The sequence below is a fragment of the Elephantulus edwardii genome, unplaced genomic scaffold, assembly GCF_000299155.1.
Source record: "Elephantulus edwardii isolate Elephantulus edwardi_28Jun2011 unplaced genomic scaffold, EleEdw1.0 scaffold00453, whole genome shotgun sequence".
NCBI classification, from domain to species: Eukaryota; Metazoa; Chordata; class Mammalia; order Macroscelidea; family Macroscelididae; genus Elephantulus; species Elephantulus edwardii.
Window position 1 is genome coordinate 345,439 of NW_006400203.1, and position 6,000 is coordinate 351,438.

Consider the following 6,000-nt stretch of genomic DNA (forward strand, 5'->3'; position numbering starts at 1 on the left):
GCAGTGTGGGAAAGGCTGGCAGGGCGGGGGGGGGGGGGGGCGGAAATTGAAAAAAAAAAAAAAAAAAAAAAAAAAAAAAATTTTTTTTTTAAAACCCCTTTTTTTTTTTATAAAAATAAAACCTTTTTTTTTAAAAAAAGAGAACCACACCGAAACATCCCTTGGTCTTATTGATGGTTTCATTGTTTTTCTGTTTTCTATCCCATTGATTTCAGCCCTTCATAATTTCCTTTCTTCTAGAAGCTGTAGTTTATCTTATTGTTCTTTTTCTATTTGCTGGAGATGTTAAGTAGTTTCATTTACTCCTTTTTTAAAGTGTTTGCTTATTGCTATCAACTGGCCTCTAAGTACAGCATTTATTGCATCCCAGAGATTTTTATACATTATATTCTTATTTATTTCAAGGAACTTTTTTGTTACTTTTTTCCAATTGTAAGTTTAACAAAAGTTTACAGAAAAGTTGGATTTTCATTCACTCTTTATTGCACAGTTTCCACCCTATACCCCACTGAGTTCACTCTTTTGGAAAAAAATATTTATTCATTGTTGCATCATTTCCTCTCTCCTACCCACCCTTCCCCTAGTCCACTTTGCTATGCACCTCTTATTCTGGACTGTTGTCATACAAACAATGTTTAATCATATATTCGCTTTAAACAATCTTTCCTTCATGTGTTCCAATGCAGTGTTCATTATTTCTCCCCTCTTTTCTTAGTTTCTCCCCATGTCAGTTCCAGTTTTGTTTGTTTGTTTTAATTTTAAAAAATATGGAACACTTCATGAATTTGTGTGTCATCCTTGTGCAGGACCCATGCTAATCTCTGTATAGTTCCAATTTATGTGCTGTTTTATAAAAACAGTGTTATGCGGTATCTGTCCTTTCATGACTGAGATATTTCGCTCAGCATAATGTGCTTCAGGGTCACCTATGTTGTACAATATTTTGTGAGTACCTTGTTTTTTAGTGCTGTGTAGTATTTCATTGTGTGAATATACCATCTTTTTCTATCCATTCATTTGTTGATGGGCACTTGAGTTGTTTCTGTCTCTTTGCTATTGTGAATAATGCAGCAATAAACATGGGGGTGTATATATATGTATTATGTATATACATATACACATATATACATATATGCATACATACGTATATACACGTATATACATATATGTATGTATACATAGATGTTGTTGTTGTTATGTGCCATCGAATCGTTTGCGACTCATAGCGACCCTATGTACAAGAGCTCTAAACGCTCTTCTATCCTGTGCCAACCTAGCCATCTCAAACGCACTTACTCCCACCACTCCAGTCACAGAATCGATCCATCTCATCGAAGGTCTTTCTCTCCTTTGCCGCCCCTCCACTCTGCCAAACGTGATGTCCCTCTCCAAGGACCAGTCCTTCCTTGCAACGTGCCCAAAATATGTCAGACGAAGCTTCAGAATCCTTGACTCCAAAGAGCCTTCCAGCTTCACCCTTTCCAGGACAAACCTGTTTGCTCTCCTAGCAGTCCATGGTATATTCAAAACTCTTCTCCAGCACCACAGCTCAAAGGCATCAATTATCTTTCTATCAACCCTATTCACTGTCCAACTCTCTGATGCATAGCACGTAATTGCAAAGACTATAGCCGGGATCAGGCGCACCTTAGTCTCCATATATATACATACATATATGTATAATCCCTCACAAGGCTTGGGAAACGGAGTATCTCCCCACTCTGGAAGCCAGCTGGCTGAGCGGGTGGGATGGCTGGCATTTCCATGGCGGCTCCTCTTGGTGGCAGTCAGGCAAGGGAAGTTTCTGGGGTCTTTTGCACTGTGTGTTACTGTCCTTTTTGGCCTTCAAAGGCCGGTGGGCAGCCTTGACCCCTAGAGTAAGGGTAATTAAGAGTGGGGCCGGCACTTAACAACAGTACCACCACCAACAGCAGAGACAGACAGACAGACACGGAGGGAGAGGGAGGGAGAGAAGGAAGAAGAGAGAGAGAGAGCAAGCGTAATCGGCCTAGCGGACTAGCCATGCTCCCAAGCCAAAGGTGGATGATTCTACTCAGCGGTCCTCAGGCCTGCCTTTAATTGTTTTTGGTGAAACATTCTTCTAGGTCGTGTAACCCTGGTATGTCCACTAGCTGTACAGAAGTAACTCGTGGTTGCTGTGAAGCTGAATACTGTTACCCATGGTGTACAGTGTTTGGTGAAGCTCCTGGATTAAAACAAGCTTGGAAGCTTCCACTTCTACAATAGCTTGCCTCTGGAAACCCTAAGAACCTGGAGAAAGGAATAAAATTATACAGGAAGTGTCCAGGACTTCATTCATAGGGTCACTATGAGTTGCCTGTGACCCGATGGCACTTAACAACAACAACAATACACATATATATTATGTGTGTGTGTGTTTGGCTGGCAGCTCTGGTTTCTTAGTTGTGGAATTGCTGGGTCAAATGGTATTTCTATTTCCAATGTTTTGAGAAAGCGCCATATCTTTCATAGTGGTTGCACCATTTTATGCTCTCACCAGCAGTGAATAAGCATTACAAACTCTCCACAACCTCACTAGCATTTGTCGTTTGCTAGCCTGTTGAAATTTGCTGTTGTTGTTGGAGTAAGATTATATTTCATTGTTGTTTTGATTTGCATCTCTCTAAGAGCTATGGATTTTGAACATTTCTTCATTTGTTGTTTGCCATCAGAATGTCTTGTTTGGTGAAATGTACACATTTGCAATTGGGTTACTTACCTTTTTCTTCTTGAAGTGCTAAAGTATTCTCTAAATTTTAAATATTTGTCCTTTATTAGACATGTTGTTGTTGTTGTTGTTGTTATGTGCTGTCAAGTAGCCTTGTGACTCATAGCAACCCTATGTACAACATCGCTGAAGCCTGTCCTGTCCTGAGCCAGTCTCACTGACTCCAACACACTTACCCCAAATTCCCTAGTTATTATAACAATCAATCTCATCCAGGATCTTCATCTTCTGCACTGCCCCTCCACTCTTCCAAGAGTGATGTTCTTCTCCAAGAACTGGTCCCTCCTGACCACATGCCCAAACTATGTGAGATGGAGCTTCAAAATCCTAGATGCCAAGGAGAAACTTGGTTTTATCCTCTACAAAACAGACCTGTTTTCTTGGTGGTTCATGGTATGTTCAAGACTCTTCTCCAGGACCACAACTCAAAGGCATTAGTTCTTCTTCTGTCATCCGTAGTCATTGTCCAGCTCTCTGATGTATGACAAGTAATTGTAAAGACCATGGCCTGGATCTGGCGCACCTTAGTCTCATTACCAAATATTTTTTTCCCCAGCCTGTGGGTTTCCTTTTCACTCAAGGAACTTTTTTCACCATTTTTTATTTCTTCTATAACCTAGTAGTGATCAAACAAGGTAGTATTTGTTTCCACGTGGGTAGGTTTTTAATCTTTGTCTTCTTATTGTTAATTTTGTGTTTTAAGGCATTGCAGTCTGAGAAGATACTATGTGTTATTTCTATGCTTTTTAATTTTTTGAGGCTTGCTTTGTGCCCAAATATATAGCTAAATCTAGAGAATGTACCATGTGTGTTTAAGAAGAAAGTAAATTGAGTTTTGTTGGATGAAGTACTCTGAGTGTGTCTAAGATATACAGTTGGCTAATTGTATCATTTAGTTCTTCTGGGTCCTTGTTCAACTTTGGAGTTGACAGTGACAGTGGTTTGTTGAAGTCTCCTTCTACTACTGTGATGTTGTAGTCTATTTATTTCTTCAAGTCTACTAACATTTGATGTATCATGTGGATGGGCGTATCATTTGGTGTGTAGATATTAACTAAGGTTATGTCCTCTTGTTCTGTTTTACCTTTAAGCAATACATAGTGTCCTCCTTTGTCTTGTATGCTGGTTTTCACCCTGAAGTCTATTTTATTAGAGACTAAAATTGCCACTCCTGCCTCTTTTATGGATGCCATTTGCTTGAGATAATTTTTTCCCATCTTTTGAATTTTAGTCATTTCATAGATCTGTCTCTTATGTTGTTGATTGTCATCAAGTCGAACATGACTTATAGCAACCCTATGAACAAAAGGCCTTAAGCCTTTCTAGAACTATTGACATTTATCAAAGTTCATAGAGTTTTCAGAGGCATGTTGTTTAGGAAGTGGGTGGGCTTTGCTTTTTTAGCCAATCTGCTACTCTTTTTCTCTTAATTGGTGCATTTAAGCCATTCACATTCTGTGTGATGCTTTGTTACTGCCATTTTGTTGAGATCCTTTTCTTGTTATTGCTGGCCACTTTGATCCATCCACTTTTCTTCACTACCTCTGTGTGGAGGACTTCCTTAAGTATTTCTTGTAGATTTGATCTTTTTCTTTTCCACTAATTTCTTGAGCTTCTACTTTTCTGAAAATAACCTAATCTCCTTCATATTTGAAGGACATTTTCCCCAGGTACAGGATTTTTGGCTAGGAATTCTTTTCTTTCAACCTTTTGTATATGCTATCCCATTGTCTTTTTGCTCACAGGGTCCCCTACTGAGAACTCAGAGCTTAATCAGTATGTGATTCTTTGTTTTTCTTTAGCTATTTTTAGTATTCTATTCTTGTCTTTGATTTTAACAAGATTTACTATGCTATGTCTTGATGTTTTTCTTTTTGGGTATAATCTGTTTGGAGTTTTCAGCATTTCTTTAATGTGTATTTCCTTATTTTTCAAGATACCTTGAAAGTTTTCTTCTAGTGTCTCTTGCATAATTCTCTCATTGCTTTTTTTTACCCATCCTGTTCTGTAATTCCAATCATGCTTATGTTGTTTCATTGGATGTCCTTCCCAATGATTCTTACGTTGATTTGGTATGTTTGTTTTTTTATTTTCCTTCCAGTTTATCTGTTTTTTCTTCTAGGAGGTTCTCACTGTGGGCCTTGTCTTCTATCTCACTAACTCTCTGTTCCATCTATTCTATCCTGTTCTGTCCCTCAACATGTTGAAAATTTCTGTAATATCAGTCTTATCGTTCCAGACTGTATTTTCATGCTTTTCTATGGTATCCAATATTGTATTGTTTGTACCCCTTCTGACTTGTGATGATTTTTTAAAAATTCTTGTACTTTACACATGTTTCAGATCATTTGTAATTACTTCAATATCAATCTTTGGAACTCTGCATCAGTGTATTTATTTTGCCTTCCTGTCTCTGGGATATTCCTTAGGTCCATGACCTGTCATGCTTTTTTAGGAGAAAGCTTGTTCTGTTTTTTCATAACATTTGAACCTGACTGCTATTTCCTTGATATTATGTGGGGTTCTTCTTGGTATGTGTGAGGTAGCTTCTGGTATGTCTATTTATTTAGCTGTCAGTTCCTCATCTATATGATACTGTTGATAATGTTGCCAATTTTAAATTTTGTACCAGATCTGTCAGTGAGGTTTCTTGTTTTGGTTTTGGGGTTTTTAGTGAGATATTTTGCTTTCATTTAGGCAATGGACGTAGCTACCACACATGCAGTGAATAAGATATAAGTTATTGTAGTTCCTATTCACTCAGATTCCCAACAACAATCTTCAAAACAATTATCAACAATAGAGTAATAAGGTCCCCTACTTAGTGTAGCTGTCCTAGCAGTTGCAGACCCATTCTTCTACAGTTCTGTGCAAGAAGAAATCAAAGGTTTCAGTTGAGTGATTCATTTCCCCATTCTGGCAGCAATCTTTTCCTCTGGCAGTCCAGGGGCAACAGGGAGATGGGATGCTTCCCTCTGTCCAGCTGTGATCTGTAATTCTAGTGAGGCAGAATAGAGTCAGCAATAGAGTCTGGTGAGGTAATGGGGCCTCAATGGGAGGCAGAATCCCACAGGAGGCAGGCAGGGTCCTGGGGGGGATCCTATTTGGACCATGGTCTACTGGGCCCACATAGGGTGGCCTGTACCTGGTGGTCAGAGTAGAGACTGCTAAGACCCATGTGGCAGCAAAAGGCAGCCAAGTGGGGCTGGCTGGGTCTGCTCTTAGAGTCTATTATTATTATTATTATCATT

General features: G+C 39.0%; 1 protein-coding gene across 1 annotated transcript in view; it reads left to right on the forward strand.

Annotated features, from left to right (window-relative positions):
* MYO7B (myosin VIIB) overlaps positions 1–6,000 on the forward strand; it is a 191,006-nt gene that overhangs the window by 38,139 nt on the left and 146,867 nt on the right. The window lies entirely within an intron of this gene.